This window comes from Gobio gobio, assembly GCF_949357685.1.
Source record: "Gobio gobio genome assembly, chromosome: 11".
NCBI classification, from domain to species: Eukaryota; Metazoa; Chordata; class Actinopteri; order Cypriniformes; family Gobionidae; genus Gobio; species Gobio gobio.
In genome coordinates, this window is record NC_137104.1 from 11262861 (window position 1) to 11283393 (window position 20533).

General features: G+C 38.6%; 1 protein-coding gene across 1 annotated transcript in view; it reads left to right on the forward strand.

Moving 5' to 3' along the window:
• The window catches only part of adgrb2 (adhesion G protein-coupled receptor B2), a 498704-nt gene that overhangs the window by 248547 nt on the left and 229624 nt on the right, over positions 1-20533 (forward strand).

A 20533-nucleotide genomic window follows, 5' to 3' on the forward strand; every position in this document is an offset into this window, starting at 1 on the left:
GATGTTGTAAAACAGGGGTCTCCAAACTCGGTCCTGGAGGACCACTGTCCTGCAGAGTTTAGTTCCAGCCCCAAATAAACACACCTGAACCAGCTAATCAGTGTCTTACTAGGCCCTAGTAAGACACTGATTAGCTGGTTCAGGTGTTTTAATAGGGGTTGGAGCTAAACTCTGCAAGACAGTTGCCCTCCAGCACAGAGTTTGGAGACCCCTGTAGTAAAACCTCAGCCCATGAACAGTTCATCCCTCCACCAGAGGGAGCCATCACCTGAGTTCTAGTGACACTTCCTGTTTGTAGTCTCACTTCCTGTTTGTAGATTTATAAGCCATGTGCTTCACTGAACACATTGCGAAGTATTGTCAGTTTATTCTGCTACTATTTTGCCTGTTTGTTGGATTTTCTCTTTGTCTATCCTTTGGATTTTGTTTGCTGTCTGCCTGCCTAGTTGTGTTTCCTGAACCTTATTGTTCTTTGGCAATAAAGTACCTCTGCAAAATGGATTCTAATCCGCCTCCAGCTATGGGTTTGTTAGAGATGTCACCATTTTCATAAAATTTGTGTTTTTTTTGTTGTTGGAGGCAATAATGGTATAGTTTCTACAAACTTGCACTTTTAATCCAGTTTTCAAAAGTTTTCTTGGTTTAGTTGAAAATGCTGTCGTCTAAACTCACCCTGAAATTGCCTCATTGACACGGCATCCTCAATAAATCCGTCTCCGGCGCGATGACTCCGATTGTTTGAATATTCCTATTTAATAATTGTTCAATCGAAATGTCATCTTCAATGAACCCGTCTCAGGCCTGACGGCTCCGATCTTTCGAATATTGCACTTTAATAATTGGTTCATCAATACGGCATCCTCAATAAACCTGTCTCTGGCCTGTTGCCTCCGATCTTTTGAATATTGCAATTTAATAATTGGTTCATCAAGACGGCATCCTCAATAAACCGTCTCTGGTGTGATGACTCCGATATTTTGATTATTCCTATTTAATAATTATTTAATCGACACATCATCCTCAATAAACCCGTCTCCGGCGTGTTGCCTCCGATCTTTCGAATATTCCGATCTATTATGACCTCTGATCTGTAAAGTTGCCAGAATAATAATCATACGCTGTTTGTTAATTGGCCAGAGGAGAACTGGCACCCCGACTGAGCCTGGTTTCTCCCAAGGTTTATTTTTTCTCCATTAGGTCACCTAATGGAGTTTTGGTTTCCTTGCCACTGTTGCCTTTGGCTTGGCTTGCTCAGTTGGGGACAATTTTCAACTAAATATCCAAATAAATCTAATTATTAAACTAAATGAACCATATCAACTAAATTACTGATCTAATTACTGTTCTAAAGCCCACATTGTCACTGTATGATAATTGAAATGAGCTGATGACATCACCGTTTTCTCCGAAACGGCTATACGGCTGAATAAAATTTTGTTGCATTATTTTCCTGTTTAACACTGTGAAGCTGCCCCTTCAATAAAATGTACATTGTGACAAAATTATGGTTAACTCATATGGTTAACTATGGTTAAGCATATAGCTTTGTTGATTAAACGCATTCCAGCATCCAAAACAACATATCCTTTAATATTAGTCTTGATCTTGAGGGTTATGTAGAAGTTTGTTGCATGAAGCTTCTGTACTTATTCACTTTTTCAGTCCTCAACAGCTTGAAATATTTTATATTTCAGGGAAGGCAAGAAGACTTGAGTAGAACGTGTCACTGGTGTCAAAATGAAACACCTAAATAAACACACAAATATATGCACACTCACACCACACACCGCAGTGAATGTGCATATGCTTGTAAGTTCTTATCTTGCATTCACACACTCCCATTGAAGGAATCGACTGGGATACTAACCCTAACCCACACACACACACACACACACACACACACACACACACATGGTTTCACACCGTTAGCATCACATCACAACCACGTAATCCATCTCTCGCACACACGCACACCTACACGCTCCGACACATTGGGATTTGTCTCTCTCTGGGTCTCCCACAAAGCACAGCTCTCTGTGTGTATGAAATCCGTCTTTCCCCAACACGGCTGTGATCATGCCTTACGCATCTTTTTGTTTTTACTTCTCCGTCTTTTTTCCTTACATGTTTTGTGGCTTGTTTCTTTTTCTCTCTCTTGCTTCCTCTCTCATCTTTGTCTCTAAATCCTGGCCTTGCAAACAACAAAGAACGACTTTGGCTCAAACTGGCAATCTACCAAATCCTCTTTCTTAGCTTCAGTCTTTGTCAGAATAAAAGGTTTTACTCAACTCTTTTATTTTCTTCTCTCCACCCTCTTTTTCTATCTCTCTCTCTTTCTCTGCATCTACTGTAAATTGCCATCCACATTATTTGGCTCTTATTAAGGCATGTTTACAGAAAGGCCTTGCAGATATGTCTTACCTTCATACCTGACTTCCCCCTGCAGCAGCAAGGAAAGTAGAGTACTAGTGTGCTACTGCAGTCTCAGATAAGGAAGTAAGCAAGGTAATGGAGAAGGCTTTCTGGGAGAATAGAAAGAGAGAGTCTTACTTGAGCCACTAACTGCAAGTGTCCAATAGCTGTGTAATTAATGCCTAAGAGCCTTGATTAATGCTTATAAAACGGTTACTTCCAGTCCTTGATTCTGATTGGTCAATAGCTGTGTTTTATTCACGATAAAACACGGCTGACCGCTTCACCCAACAGTTGCGTGTATCACACAACAACACCCTTAGGGCCCTATCATACACCCGGCACAATTGTTTTTTGCTAGTTTCAGCCCGACGCTGTTATAATTTTCATGTCCAGCGCCACGTTGCTATTTTGAGGAACTGAAAACGACTGCGCCTTGACCAACAAATACTTGGTCTAAAGTCAATAGCGCAGTATTTTTTGTGTTATTTAAAGGGTGTGTTAATAATACACAAAGCATGTACACTCTGCTTATTACACACAGGGACGCAGTGCCAAAAGTGGATTCGGACACGCCCTAAGTGCACTTGCGCCATGCGCTTAAAATAAGGCCCTTAGCAACCACTCTTAGCAATGTAAACATAGGTTTGTTCTCATTGATATTATTCATTGAATCTTACTGTATTATGTAGAGCACGTGAGAGAGAGAGAGAGAGAGAGAGAGAGAGAGAGAAATCGAGTGAGTGAGTGTATTACCTGCACGTAACTTCTGTTGCTGTTCATGGTCAGGGACAATTTTTTTTTCCAGAGGAAGGAAGGCTTTTAGTGATTTTACTTCATGAAAGTTGCATTGATACATATTTTTTTTTTGCTTTGTGATTAATATTTGTATTGTGTGGTAACTGTTTTATAAAAGCAATAAGGTACTCAAGGCAAGTTTTATTTTTAATCTATTCAAATTGTACAGATTTTAATATAGGGCATTTATCGGTTATTGGCCATAACATTATCTCTGGATTTTAAAGTCAGTTCATAGTAGTGTTGTAGTACTCGAGACCGGTCTTGGTCTCGAAACCGGTCTTAAGACCATTTTTTGAAGGTCTTGGTCTTGTCTCGACTGCATTTCTCCTCTGTCTTGTCTTGATCTCGGACTTAGAGGACTCGGGATTTTATCTCAAGAACACAACTGCAAGGATGACACTAAATTGCCGGTGCATTGTCTGATTTAACATCATTAATGTGATTTGATGTAAAACTTACAGCTTAAAATGCAATTAATAACTTCTTTATAATGTGATTTTCTTTTGCTACTGTGCTGCCGGGTTCAAAATCAATGCAGCATTGTCTCAAAAATGCCCAAAATTAATATAAATGGCCATAAAATTCTGAGATTAAGGTTTTTTATATAACATAGAGTATGGTTAAGCAATATCACAAGAGCAAGAGTGCTGTTTTCATGAATAATACCGTGATTCCAAATGATATTGATTTATTCAAACATTCAATAAATAAGAAGTTAATATTAAAAATTTACATTTGAAACTGTCTTTTGCTTTGTTATTAAATTAATCGGCTGCTTTGAACAAATCAGTTGAATACAGGATTCCGTGATTGTCAAATAATGTTAATGTTTTAATGTTAAATTAATCTGAACATTATTTATGCAGGTGTAATTATACCAATTCAGATGCAGCTTCTGTGTCATGAATTTTATTGTTAGTGATTTGATCGGTAACAGCGCTATAGTGTCTTACTATTGTAATTGTATTTATTCATTAAATATAAGTAATTTCTCAGACAGTAGATATGGATCTTTTAGATGAATTTAAGGAGTGCTGGTCTGGTCTTGGTCTTGACTCGGTCTCGCCCTGTTTTGGTCTTGGTCTTGTCTTGGTCTCAACCCCACAAAGTCTTGGTCTTGTCTTGGTCTCGGCACACACTGTTCTCGGTCTCGACTTGGTCTCGGTTTAGGTGGTCTTGACTACAACACTAGTTCATAGCTAATAGTTTTTTCCCTGTCTGTTGCCTATTATATTCCTCCTTGACGCAGATACACACACACACACACACACACGCTTAGACATTTATTTACAATAACAAATTCACATTGTAAACTTGGCCCTGACCACATAAATTTATGTTGACAAGGGGATACATACATAAATAAACACACTGCTATAATTGTGCCGAGTGGGTCACATGTTGAGGTATATAGTCATAAATAGCCGTGTGCGCACATGCACTCATGCACACACTCAGGGTTTGGGACGTTTGTGCATAAAACATGGGTAGTCAGAAGAGAGAGATGTGGGCAGGAAGGCGCGTAAATCACTTCATTTGTGTGGCTCAATGAGTCAGATGGAATCGCCACAACAAGGATATGTGAACTTTGTCACACACACACACACACACACACACACACACACACACACACACACACACACACACACACACACACACACACACACACACACACAGACTTAGACACATCATAGAAATCACAGATATAGGGGCTAAGTAGAGCCAAAAAAAAGAAAAGAAAAGATGAACAAACCCACATTAAAATTAATCCACAAGAACACACATATCAAAAGCATACATGTAAGCACATGGAAACAGATAACACAACAACAAAAAAAGAGAAAATTATTACAAAGTCTTTTGTGGACTTAAAACTCTTGATTTTGTTTTCCTACTAGAATTGGTTTTCATGCTTGCATGTTCAAAAAACAATTATTTTTCACATTTTACATTTACATTTACTCTATTCCCAGCCTGAGAAAAGCTCTGTTTACTTCTTATCTCTATGAAGCCCCTCCTTCCGCAAAGTGCAGTGTGCTCTGATTGGTGGGCTAGACCAATGTGTTGTGATTGATCAACTGCTTCAGGAGATGTTTTGAAATGTCACAACCCTTAACCATGAGTTTCAACCCATTACAAATGCAACTCAACCAAGCCTTGCCTCTTTTATTTTGCAAATGCCTTGGGCGGGAATTATTTAAATGAGGAATATTGTGATGTGTCCGTTTCTGGAAGAAAACTCAAGACTACAATTTAGGCATTTCAGCGAGTTCAGAAACAGTGCGAACTGATATAGAATAACTCCCTTTGGAGTGAATTTGTGCTTTGTAACTTTGCAGATCTTTTTATTACAGCAACATTACACACAAAAAAAACTGTTAAAAAATGTAGTTTCTATTTTAAAACTGCAGTCTGTAAGTTTTGCCTCTGTGTCGCCATCTCTGTTTGAAACCTGCAATTGTAGTTATTTGCGGAGTTATCATCTGTACGTTGTGCGTTGGCGCGGCTACTCAGTGCGGATTAATCTAATGTTTTGTGTATGTGCGGCTTGCTGTCAGTCACTGTACCGGTGTGGATACTGTACTTCAGAATCACAGATTCTACGTCTTGGAGTATAGCCTAAATTAGAATTTTCACCGGAAAATATCATCTGAACAAGTAAGTAACATGTCTGCCACAAACCAGTACAATAAATCGCGCTTCCAACGGTGATTAAATCTAACAATCGCTCGTATAACATCAAATCATGTAAATTATTATTATTGTTATACTTTGTTCTCAAATTATTAATGTTAACAACATTTGCATTGCGTGACTCTGTGTATTTTTTGTGCGTATTAGCGTTACCTGTAGATTTCAATTTCCATACAGTCTAATATTTAGCTTTTGACTAGGGATGCACCGAATCCAGGAATCGGATTCGGATTTTGCTGAATATTGGGCTTTTTGACGGGGTTCGGTTTCTGCTGAACCTCAGAACCCTAGGTTTGCACTATGTGCGCTCCGCTGGTCGAACGTAATGACACCGGCGTTGATTAGGTGTTTACTAGGTGGACCGTTTGAATCCAGGCTGTGAGAAAGTGAAAATGGAACTCATGAACAGAAAACGTGGCAGTACTTTAATTCAAAAGAAAGGCGATTCAAGTCGAGCTACATGTTCAATTTGCAATGCCCATTTGTCTCGGGGTGGCAAGGACCCTAAACAATAGCCGCTGTTAAAACATTTGCATATGAACATGCGGCCCGATCCGCACGTGCGTTACTACTACTAGCCGGACTCTTTTTTTATGTATACAGACATGACGTAATGATGTAAAAAAGACATGCTCAAATTTCCTGCGCAAATCCACCATACCACTCTAATTATAACACATTATTATTATAAGCTTACTGTTTTGAATGGGGCTAAGGTAAGGAGTTTTGAATACTGGCTTGTTGTGTACTTGCTCAAAAATAGATTTTGGATAATTGTTAACCAAAAAAAGTTACGGACTGCAGCTTTAAAGACTCTTCTGATTAGATCTCCTGATCTAATTACAATGCCAAAAGCACATAGCCTGGATGCCAGCCGAGCTTAGCCCCGCCCACAACATTTGAGGTCGGGAAGTTCGGTCTGTACTTGATCCGTTGTGGAGCAACTATGCTCGAACCAGAGCTGTTCGGACCAATCAAATTGTCAGGGCGGGCTTTATACGATGATGGTCAGATGATCAACAGTAACGTAATCATCCACGTCACCTAAGAGCACTTGGGTTGAATTTGTTCTATTCCTAAACGGAGAACTTGTTCGTGTATGCATTCACCATTACTATATCTCTCAAAAATGGCGATCATGTTGGTAAGTACTCCATGTATCCTTAAATTCTTTAAACAACACCGGCAAAGATAATTTACACTCATCTTCTTCTTTTACTTCTTCCAGTGTGCGTGCAGTTGAGTTCTGTTGACAACTAAGCGTCACTCAACAACATACGTCACTTACTCCGTTGCTCTGATTGGTTGTAGGTCTATCCAATTAAGTGCAGAGGCATTTTCTTGCCTGGTTCGGTTGAAACACACCCCATAATCACAGCCCAACGGAGCAGTATCAGACTCATATTCGGACATATTCGGACGACGTCAGGCTAAAAAGCATCATAAAAGTATCACGAAAGTGGTTGAAATGACTTGTACTCTCTGTTCAATGTCTTCTGAAAAGCTTTGAGTGAGAAATTCTTGTTAATCACGATAATCTTAATTTGCGATAAGTTATTAACTGCTATGACGGAATCATTTGAGTCTTTGAGTTAAATTTGAGTTGAACCAAATCAGTTAGATTTGTGAAAGAATCATTCATTATGAATTCTGATTAATTGAAAAGATGATCACTGATCCAACATGGCTAATTCTCTCAGGCATGAGGTGAGGTATAGGGATAATGTCAAGAATTTCAGTGAAAAACATCTGTGGATGAATTATTCCTTTTAGATAACCTCTTAAAGCCTCGCGGTACCTGTAAAAGGTCAATAACCTAAAGTTATTCTTTTTTTCTATCTCTATTGATTCCTTATGCCTGTTTCTACAGCTTTTCTAGCTGGAAATCCCATTGCACCACTCTGAGTTCCGATCATAATTGTTTTATGGGGAGGCCCAGCACAGTGAGCTGAACTAAGGCTTTTGTATTATTTACTCTTTATTCGTACCTTCATGACAGTTCAGAGTAGATAGATGCTTGTTATAATAACTGTCCACCCCTACCGGAGGCTGATGGACAGGTCGTATACCACTCACAGAACTCCGCAGAGAGCTGGAGAGGAAGGATGCGGAGTGAATTGTTGAGGTTTTAAAGTTGTTGATGTTGCTGTGGAGAGGCAGGCTGAGGGGTGTCAGGCTTCTGCTAGAGATGCATCGCTGGCATGCCGTGCTGATAGATTTGCTTGCTGATGCTGCTGCCGATTTTTCTTCTGCTACATCTGTTTTATGTCGAGCTGGCTGGTATGGTGCCTCTCTGTGCTTTGTTTCAAAGCTAAGTGTTTTAGTTTACTTCCAGATGTACTTTTCGCAAAGCATTACCAAAATACACAAACAGATTCCTTTGTGCACTAGAATAGGGATGTGCGGAAGCATGTGTTTTCACAAAAATCAGGTTCACTTGATGCACAGACGCGTTTCTCAGGATGTGTTTACAAAGGATGCAATTGTGTGTTCATAAACAGCTGGATGGAACATTGTGCTATTACAATAAACTTCATGAAACAAATGATTTTGACTTCAGACTACTCTTAACTGTGTATAGCCTGCAATATTAAGTACTAGTTTAAATATTATAATAATAACAATATGTTTGCATATGTTTTTCTTTTTCTTTTGAGTATCCTATTTGGTACATCAGGCTGTTATGGCTCATATAGTGTGATATAGAAGTAACACCTCCATTTAGATGGTCAAACTGAACAAATATTAAATATTGAAGTATGCTTATAATAAAATATAAAGCTTGTAATGTAATTGTAATATCAATAAAAGCCTTACAACAGTATATCACTACTTCCATAAAATGTTATTTTAACGTTCTGAGCGCAGGGTCTGAAGCACATGGCGCAGGTGCACTTAGGGCGTGTTCGAATCCATTTTTGGTAGTTGAACCACAGAAAAAATGGTCAGCGCACAAGGTCCAAAAGGGTTGTAAGCAGGAACCGTCTCTTAATGAGTCATGGGTGTGTTTTGGGCGTGACGTGCTATAAACCAATCAGAGTCTCATCTCCCATTCCCTTTAAAAGCTAGGTGTGCTTGCACCATGGCGGATTCGCTATTTATGTCGGAATTTGCGAGCGGAAAAAGACTGAACGCTTCTCCAGAGAGGAATCCTTTTATTTTTTTATATTTAAAAATGTTTGTGTGCCGTGAGTAACAAGCAGAGTGTACGTGCATTTTGGGCGGAGCTGAAGTGACGCGATGACTGACAGACAGCAGATAAATGGCTATCCACCTGTCACTCGAAGTGGCCACACCCTTTATTATGCAGAACTTTAATGCTTTATACAATGTTAACTAATGAGTTATAAAAAAATTCACCCCCCTCACAGTCATCATGAAGGGCAAAATTAGCCGTATAGACCAAAACCACAATTTGTACCAGGCTGTAAACATGTTTTAATCTGCTGTAAAGTTGGGCATTTTAACATGGAGCTCAATGAGATTCTGCTCCCTTCTGGAGTCTGTCCCTAGCGGCCAGTCGATGAATTGCAGTTTATGTCACTTCCGTATTGGCTTCAAGAGAAACTGCGGGAGGTTGCCGCTTGGTTGTGACCCATGCCTAATATAAACCAGGTTTGTCTACACTGATGGATGCAGTTTGCGTCTTTAAACACCCGAGCACAGTATTGATTGTTTCGGATGGATGCGTGCGGATGTTCAGCAAACTAAGCTTTACTTGAACCCAAGTGAATAATACAGACACAACACCAGGCCGTTTAATTAAATGGCGTCAGTTTGAGCTAACCGCTTAAATTCATTTCCGGCTTCCAAGAACAAGCTGTGAGAGTGGAGGAAACATAACTCAACCTCTCATTTAGTGCTTAAAGTGCTAGCGTCAAACACACACACACCGGATGGTAGAAATAAGTACAGTTGTCCCTCTTGGGGAAATGTACAGATGACGTCCCAGGATAATCAACATCTGTTTAGCGTGCTGGACTCTTAGGCAGGTTACACACGCCGCTGCTGCAGCGATCTCTAGAGAATCCTCTCTACCAAATGACTGAGTTTCAGCCTGAGAATAGAATACACACAGAGTCGGAGAAGAAGCTGAGGCTTGTACTGTTATGCCGTGTTCGGACTCAATCTTTTTGTCTGTTACGATAGTCGCTCTTTCTGATTATGTGATTTTGACACCTAAATTCTTGTCGTGTCGTGGACAAGACACATGTCCGACTACACCTTGCTTCCAGACCAGTCTTCGCTTTAACAACGTGCATGATGTCATCGAGGTCATTGATGTTCACTGATGAATAAGAAGTTAAAAAGAACAGCATTTATTCAAAATATAATTTTTTTTCTAACAATATAAATCTGTACTATGACTTTTTATCAATTTAGCACATCCTTGCTGAATAAAAGTATTAATTTCTTTCCACAAAAAAAATATTGACCTCAAAATGTATATTGTTAGAAAAGATTTCTATTTTAAATAAATGCTGTGCTTTTTTATTCATTAAAGAATCCTGAAAAAAAATGTCTCGCGTTATAAAAACAATTATTAAGCAGCACAACTGTTTCTAATATTCATAATAAATCAGCATATTAAATGATTTCTGAAGGATCATGTGACACCAAGACTGGTGCAATGATGCTGAAAATTCAGCTTTGCATCACAGGAATAAATTATATTTTAAAATAAAATAAAATAGAAAACCATTATTTTAAATTGTAATAATATTTCACTATTTTACTGTTTTTTGTCTGTATTTTTGATCAAATAAATGCAGCATTTGTGAGCAGAGATTGGCTTATTTTACACAACCGGTCAAAAGTTTGAGGTCAGTCAGATTTTTATTTTCAAGAATTAATACACGGATGCATTAAACGCAGTATATATATGTATATATAGATGAACTCTGAATCACAGTCGAAATGAAGTCTAATAAAGCATGGCCTGTTTCCTTTTCAACACGTCGATGTTATTGAGATGCACGCCGGACGCTCAGTGAAATGCGACAGGGAGGAGCCGAGTTGCGGTTAATGGAGATCTGAAAATTGAGAACTGCGCTAGAACTCCTTCAATCAGAAACATAAGAGGTCAAATGGTATCCTACGTAGTTAAAGAACGTGTTTATTTTATCTCTGCCTTACTGAACTGCTGTCTTCACCTCCAACCGAATGGAGACAGTGTAAAAAAACAAAACAAGGTACAAAAACAGACGCAGAGGAGAGGCAGAACGAAGCGAGGCGTAGGAGTGAGATACAAAAAGCAAGCAGAAACAATCCCCCGCCTTTCCTGACACCACTATTGTCTTTTCCGTGACAGAGTAAATTAGTGTGATCGTCTGCGTGCGCGTCTGAGCTATCATAAGCGTATTAACACTGGCCCTGCGGGAAGCGCTGGTAATCAGGTCTGTTTGACAGAGCCAACGGGGGGAAGTCTCTAGAGTATCCATCCATCCCATGCGCTCCAATGTATGTGATGCAGCCCTCTTTGCTAATAAATGCCTGTCTCCCTTTCTTATCACAGTTAATTCTGTTTCTTTGTTTTCTCGTTTTCAAACAGTCTTATACACTTTAGCTTCTATCTTTAGCTTCTACCACACAAACGCTAACTGTTATAGGGATGGGTCACAATTGTGGAAATATTCAGATATTATATATATTCTGTGTTCGTATATATACTCATATCAGTAGGATTTCAGTACAATACACATTCAGATTATTGTTTGTTTTATTTTTTAGATAACTGGTATCAATCTCAGACAGGTTTGTTAAAGGTCCCATGACATAAAAATTCACTTATAACATTTTTTTAACATTAATAACAGTTCCCCTATAGCCTGCCTATGGTCCCCCAGTGGCTAGAAATGGAGATAGGTGTAAATCAAGCCCTGGGTATCCTGCTCTGCCTTTGAGAAAATGAAAGCTCAGACGGGAATCTTCCCTATGTCGTCATACGGGGAAAGGTTACCTCCTCTTTCTTTGCTTTACCGGCCCAGAGAATTTGGAGAAAATGGATTCAGTTTATTTTTTACATTTAATTCAGTCGCAATGTCAGCACAGGCTTTACAAATAGACTTTTACGATATGGATTCGACAGCACCGCCCCGAACCGTAAGTAACCGTGTTCATTAATGCCTGATCTGTGATCAGTGATTTCTGATGTGTAGCTAATCATTCAAGTTCACACAGACTTTCTTTCTAAATCGTTTAATACTGTTTATGCATCAGTGAATCAAGCCAGTGACTAAACGATCAACTTCACATTGTTTCTCTTAGTATCATGCAACAAATCTGTTATCTAAATGAAACTACAAAAAGCGATTAAACTACAGAAAGCGATCAAAGAAAACTCTCTTTATAATGTTCGAAGCTGTCAATCACTTCGCAAGAACACCGGCCCAGACTCCCGTTATAATGAATGACGCTGTTATGCTGCACAACGAAGCTCTTACTGTATTCATATAGATGTTGTGTTTGCGGTTAGTTGTGGTGAAAGCATTTTGTGAGAGAAATAGCGTTGCAATTACGAGATCACTGCATTCCCGCAATAAACAGACTGCCTGTGTACTCAATGCTCATCACTGCAGCCTTTCATGTGATGGGAAAAGATCTAAAAATAATGCTATAATCAACACTTTCACAATTCGTTAATCTTGACAGCTGTAATGGTAAAAAAAAAAAAAAACGCAGTAAAAGTATTCAAGAGGAGTTCCACATGTAATAAATACATGTACACATGTAATCCACATGTAAAAAAAGCCAGCAGCCATATCACCCTGCAGCCCAAGACTGGTTTCCCACTGAAGCTAAGCAGGGCTGAGCCTGGTTAGTACCTGGATGGGAGACCAACTGGGAAAACCAGGCAGCTGCTGGTAGAGGTGTTAGTGAGGCCAGCAGGGGGCGCTCACCCTGTGGTCTGTGTGGGTCCTAACACCCCAGTATAGTGATTGGGACACTATACTGTAACAAGCACCGTCCTTCGGATGAGACGTTAAACCGAGGTCCTGACTCTCTGTGGTTATTAAAAATCCCAGGATGTCCTTCGATAAAGAGTAGGGGTGTAACCCCGGCATCCTGGCCAAATTTACCCATTGGCCCCTCTCCATCATGGCCTCCTAATCATCCCCATATACAGATTGGTCTCCTCTCCACCAATCAGCTGGTGTGTGGTGGGCGTTCTGGCGCAATATGGCTGCCGTCGCATCATCCAGGTGGATGCTGCACATTGGTGGTGGGTGAGGAGATTCCCCCTTCTATATGTAAAGCGCTTTGAGTGCCTAGAAAAGCGCTATATAAATGTAACAAATTATTATTATTAATTATTAATTAATTAATACATATTTCAAATGCAAAGATGTCAGCCAATCACAGCAGTGGGCCTTTACACTTAAATCTTACAGCAGACACACCCCTTCAAACAGAGCATTCAAGCCAGAGGGCTAAAATCAGGATAGAAAACATGCCTTTTATTTCTAAATTATGACATTTTATGATGTAAAAATCATACTAACAATATAAGTACACATCAGGAAACATTATAAAATAATACAAAAAATCCACATTATGGGACCTTTAAATAGTTTGCCAGGTCCACAACTCTACTTAAAGGGATAGTTCACCCAAAAATTTAAATTCTGTCCTAATTTACTCACCCTCAAGGTTTTCCAAACCTGTATGAGTTTCTTTCTTCTGCTGAACTCAATTGTTGATGGACCCCATAGACTTTATAGTATTGTTTCCTACTATGGAAGTCAATGGGGTCCATCAACTGTTTGGTTAAAGACATGTATCTTCTTTTGTGTTCAGCAGAAGAAAGAAACTCGTACAGGCTTCGAAAGGTGAGTAAATTATGACAGAATTTACATTTTTGGGTGAACTATCCCTTTAAAGAGGTTGTTCCACATTATTAAGCAAGTCACAGTTCTCATGCAATATGGGGAGGAAGAAAGATCATCTGAAGATGAAAAGCATGAAATGGTGCAATGTTATGCAAAAGGCATGAAAACAACTAATAGCGTGTGGAAACTGAATGGAGATTATCGAACTGTCATAAGATTTGTGAGTACTGTACAGCACAAGAGAACTCGGTCAGATAACAATTGTATTAAAAGGACAGCTATAAAATAGCCACTGTTGAGCAGCACAGAGGTATTTGAAGCTGCTGGTGTCTCTGGAGTCTCAAGAACCTCTCCATGCAGGCTGGCAGTTGTGCGTAGAATTGCATTTCAGCCACCTCTAACCAAAGCTCACAAAGACAAACGTTTATAGTGACAGCAGCCTAAGAAACCCCTTGCTTGTCATTAAAGTTAATCAAAGAACAAAGGTATCAGAGAAATTTGTAGATTAATAAGGATTAATCCATATTGAATGTATAATTTATGCACACATATCACACCGATCAAGCATATCATTATGACCACTGACAGGTGAAGTGAATAACACTGATTATCTCTTCATCGCGGCACCTGTTAACGGGGTGGGATATATTAGGCAGCAAGTGAACATTTTGTCCTCAAAGTTTATGTGTTAGAAGCAGGAAAAATGGCCAAGGGTAAGGATTTGAGCAAGTTTGACAAGTGCTAAATTGTGATGGCTAGACGACTGGGTCAGAGCATCTCCAAAACTGCAGCTCTTGTGGGGTTAGTGGTCAGTATCGATCAAAAGTGCTCCAAGGAAGGAAAAGTGGTGAACCGGCGACAAGGTCATGGGCAACCAAGGCTCATTGATGCAGGAGAGGAGCGAAGGCTGGCCTGTGTGGTCCGATTAAACAGACAAGCTACTGTAGCTCAAATTGCTCAAGAAGTTAAATGATCTGCTGCTAACATATTGGTGTCAGATACCACAGAACACCTTCAGGGGTCTAGTGGAGACCATGCCTCGACGGGTCAGGGCTGTTTTGGCAGCAAAAGGGAGACCAACACTATTATTAGGAACACAATATAAGGAAGGTGGCCTGATCGGTATATATATATATATATATATATATATATATATATATATATATATATATATATATATATATATATATATATATATATATATATATATATATATATATATATATATATATATATATATATATATATATATATATATATATATATACTGTATATAGTCCATGGTTCAATACATACCTCGGTTAACCATGGTTCAATACATAATCACGGTTTTCGGTTCGGTTCGGTTCTGATGGCTTGTCACATCAGTTTTTTGCTATTCTATTCTTAGACAACATGAACAGCAAGAGGTTAAGGAGAAAAACTACCTTTTTGTATTGCAATACTCTTTCTTTATTTTCACTTTTTAAAAAAACCCTTGTACACATTCCTAGTGTATTGTATAATATAAAATAAATATATATATATATATATATATATATATATATATATATATATATATATATATATATATATATATATATATATATAAAGATTTACAATGGCAGCTCAGAGCAGTATATCAGCATTTAAGTATGAAATTGAATGAATAAATGTAAAAATAAAACACTACATAGACTTCACTATAATATATACATTGATTCTTATTAAAGCTACTGTATTAGTTTTTCAGTCAAGAGCAGTGAGTGATTTTCTCTTTGTCTTTTGTTGTTGTATTAACATTAAAGGGATAGTTAATTCAAAAATGAAAATTCTGTCATTGAGAAATGACTACAGGTTTGGAACAATATTAGAGTGAGTAAATAATGACATAATTTTAGAGGTGAACTGTCCCTTTAAGGACAGCGTGTTCACTATAGGCTGCGCTGCTGTCATTTTAAGACCTCCGTGCATCTAATAGACAGACACACGCCGATTTTACTTTCACTTTAGACATAACCGACTGTGTTTATGTTAACCTTGTGTGTATTTGACAGTATTAGCGCAGTAAGACGACTGCTTAGTTCAGTAATCACGTGTTTGACAGGCGTTTAGTGCGCGCGCTCGGAAAAGCGCATGTTAAAACCACACACGCGAATGAGCCGGCAAGGCTGTAAAACGCATGCAAATAATGAACTTTCTTGATTGTGAATAACTAGTGTTCCGTGAATATAATGCCGCGTTCCAGGTAACCCGTAACCAGTGTTTTTCCAACCTTCTACCCGTGAAAGTGGACTGGAACGGCAGCCAAACCCGTGAACTCGTACTAGATTGATGTACTCCCAGTTACGTGTTTTGACCTCACATAGCCCGCGAAGCACCAATGGCAGCCCCCTACGGATGCAGTGTTTATGAAATAAATATACAAATAACTTAAAATAAAAGGTATATCTGCTTTTCTTGCCGTCTGCGCTGTTTTTCTCCTCCATTTCCCTCAAATAAGCAAGAAGTAAGCACCTTTGGCGTTAGAAATGATTGTAAATGAGCACCCCGTACAGTCCGCCATGCTTTGTTTACATCTAACTACCACACAATTCCTTGCGCTCAGGCAGTCTGGCGTGACTTTGCCTGGAACGCTACAAAGTCGTGAGTCGTGGTTTGAAGTTGTAATTTACGGGCTCAAAAACCTGCCTGGAATGCAGCATAACTCTACCACTAACGTATGATGTGAATGTATGTCGCGTTCTTCAGTATTGGGATGGAGGCAAATTATAGAATTTGTAGAAAAATTATTAATTAAATGCAAAACCGAAAAAAAACGTAATTCACAAGCGCATATTGAACCGTGAATGCCAAACCGAACGGTTCAATATTATATTGAGAATTGTGGCATCCCTTATAATATATATATATATATATATATATTTATATATGTAAAATATGGAGCATTACACATCCTTATATTGCAGGCAATAGCAACTTTTCTTTGTATATTTAACCCCTAGAGGTCGATGATTGCGCCGATGCGACGGCCACTATTTTTTTCTTATCAGTGCCAAAGAGACTCAAATAACTATGTCGATTTTTATCATTCAGGCAATTGTTATACATCATTATAATCTGTTAGGTTTCTACTTTTATTTGTGCACAGTCACAAAATGTTGTGCTTTTTGCAAAATAAAGAAAACAAACATGCGCAATCTGCAGCCTCTCTCTCAATGACGTCTAATCAGATTCTCTTCAGAAAAGGAACTGTAACTTAGTGAATACTTGTCACCATTGACTTGTCACACAAACATGAGACATATGTCTAAAGAAACATTGAAATGTCAGGTTTTAAATAATGTAAATCAAAACGTAAACAAATATTCTCTGTTTATGTAATCTGTTTGAAAAGAGAGAGATGTCAGTCGTTCGAGTGTCTCATTATCCGCTAATGCCCACGGAGCGCGCATTCCTTTGAAAGTCAAATACTGACTTTAGTCAACGCCCACATCAACTCAAATTATCACACCAACAGTCCTGCATGTACTTTACATCGTTTAGAGACGCGGTGAGGAGGAATAATCCTGGAATAATTTACCTCAGATGAAAAGCTGTTTATTTCTAAGAGCAACGGATTCAGCCGCTGATTGTGAGGTAACTTTATTCTGTTAGTGTCTGTGAATATTAAACTATTTTGGAAGCATTCAGTTTTAAATGCAGGTCAAATGTGTTGGGTCCTAGATTATTCAAACGCATTTGTATTTTAACAATAGTATCTGCATTTACAATCCAATCTGCACTGACCTGTGAACTACTTTTCGTTGGGAAATAATGGAAACACACGCAGTCTGTGTGGTGCTTCATTCTCTGTCTCTTGACTAAGATGAATTTAGCATTGGGGTTTTAGGAGCTCACTGAAGAATAAATCATGCCTCCCAAAAAAAGGAGTTTTTTTTTATTATTCATGTTGAGGATGTGCTTCATGGTTGTGAATTCTTCTAAGCATCCTTAAATGCTTATGGTAATTTAAAAAGAGCCTAAGAGAATCCACTTGTTTTCTAGTGTTTTCTTCCTTTGGTTCTTCCTGCCACATCTTATGGAAATCCTCCTTTCCTGCCTATGCCTGCGTAATTTATTAGCGACCCACGCAGTTCATCTGATCATGCACTCAGAGCAAAAGGTCAAGCCGACCAATCAGCTCCAGAGAAGAGAGTGCGGGACACTGAATGAGTGCACTGGACATTCTATACATTAGAGACTAACAGATTCAGCATTGCAATAGCTAACACACAAAAACGGGATCTCCATGCATAGCTGTAAACATAATTTTAGGCAATGATTGTACATGAGAGGTTGTGTGGAAGTCCTTATATGGATATGGTTTGCATATGTATTAAGCTAATTACTTTCATATGCCCTTCCTCATTTATATTTAATGTCGGTTAATCAACATTAGATTGAACAAAGGTACAAACTCCACTCTTGAGGTTTGTTCTTTCCAAAAAAACAACAACAAAAAAAAAACTAATGGATAAATAAATTGTGAGTGCAACTAAAATGAATCAGAAACACTCTTATATTAGATTCATCTGTCAAAAAGATTTAATCCCTGGGATTAATTTGGTTTTTACAGGCACTCATGGCACTACACACCAAATGTGCTCATTTAAAAAGACTTACATTCAGGGAACAGGGAATTAGACACTTTCCACTAAACTTCATTTTTTGGGGGCAGGTAGCCTCATCTGAGCGAGAAGGAGTAGAAATATATGCTCTCATGAGTGTGTGTTCACATTATGAGAGATTTTCATGTGCCCGAGGACCAGGCCAGATATAGAAAACACTTTGGTGACAGGTCTCTGTTGGCTTATGTAGGTTTTCTCGGGAGCTGCTACACGGTGAGGTTTGTAGCAGCACACTTAAAATGTTCCTCACACAATGGAGAGATTTACATTTCATTCAAGGGCAAGAAGAAGCTCGGTGAAGGGATGTCTTACATTATTGTGTAAATGTAAAACAGGGCTAATAGTGTGTTTGGGCTTTTGCATTTGTGATTGTACAATCTTATGCATTAGTTCCATATGAATAAAGAAACATTAGTGATACAACATATTCAAACTGGATTTTATGGTTGCTTTCAACTCTAAAACCTGATTGGATGAGCCACATTTGAAGCTTATAAAATAGTCGGTATATGCAGAGTTATGACCGCATGTGGTTCGCATTTGGCTTATGAACTATATTATATATTAAATATAATATAGTAGTATATTTAGTATAACACTGTAACATATAATTAATAGTAGTTTTACTACAGTTATCATTAGCTTGTACTTCTAGTGTTGGCAACAGGAATATGATGAAAGTCATTAATGTTTAATAATATTTTTATTGTAATATATATATATTTTTTACAATAACAATTTTGTTTTGCCCCCATTTTTATGAGCTGAACGCAAAGATCTAGGACTTTTTCCATGTACACAAAAGGCCTATTTCTTTCAAATATTGTTCACAAATATGCCTAAATCTGTGTAAAGGCTGCAACATACTCCGCGAGAACAGAGAAAAAAGTTCTCACTCCCAGGGCTGCGAGAACAAAGTGACGTCATTTTGTTCTCTGAGCCCTGGTTTGGGAGTTCTCGCAGCTCGTTCTCGACACATAGTCTGAGCAGAACTTTTTTCTTGTGGGTGTCCGAGAACTATTGTGTGATTGGTCAGAATTTTAAAGTGAGCGGGGTTAATGCGAAGAAACGGAGATGTTCGGCACCTGCTTTTCTCGTGAAGTATGGAATGTCCTGGCCAGAACAAACTTTGTTCTTGTTCTTGCCACCTCGAGAAAATGAACAAATTTCTGTTCTTGCAGAGTATGTTCCAAGCTTCAGTGAGCACTTCTCCTTTGCCGAGATAATCCATCCACCTCACAGGTGTGGCATATCAAGATGCTGATTAGACAGCAAGATTATTGCATAGGTGTGCCTTAGGCTGGCCACAATAAAATGCCACGACCATCACCTCATGTTGCAGCATGATAATGCACAGCCCCATGTTGCAAGGATCTGTACACAATTCCTGGAAGCTGAAAACATCCGAGTTCTTGCATGGCCAGCATACTCACCGAACATGTCACCCATTGAGCATGTTTGGGATGCTCTGGATCGGCATATATGACAGCGTGTTCCAGTTCCTGCCAGTATCCAGCAACTTCGCACAGCCATTGAAGAGGAGTGGACCAACATTCCACAGGCCACAATCAACAACCTGATCAACTCTATGCGAAGGAGATGTGTTGCACTGTGTGAGGCAAATGGTGGTAGCACCAGATATTGATTTTTCTTGGACCCCCCGTGACCCCCTTGGCCCAGACCCCAAAAGACACCCCCAATACAGTAAAACTACACATTTTAGAGTGGCCTTTTATTGTGGCCAGCCTAAGGCACACCTGTGCAATAATCATGCTGTCTAATCAGCATCTTGATATGCCACACCTGTGAGGTGGATGGATTATCTCGGCAAAGGAGAAGTGCTCACTAACTCAGATGTAGGCAGATTTGTGAACAATATTTGAGAGAAATAGGCCTTTTTGTGTACATAAAAAGGTCTTAGATCTTTGATAAATAAATACACACACATGCATGTATATATTAAAGAAAACAATAATATTTATATATAAAATATTTATAAATTATATAAATATATATATATATACAATATATACATGCAAATATTTCTTAAATATATACATGTATGTGTATTCAAAGATACATAATAATTATATACAGTACACACACATATATTATGTAGACACAAACTTTTATTTTGGATGCGATTAA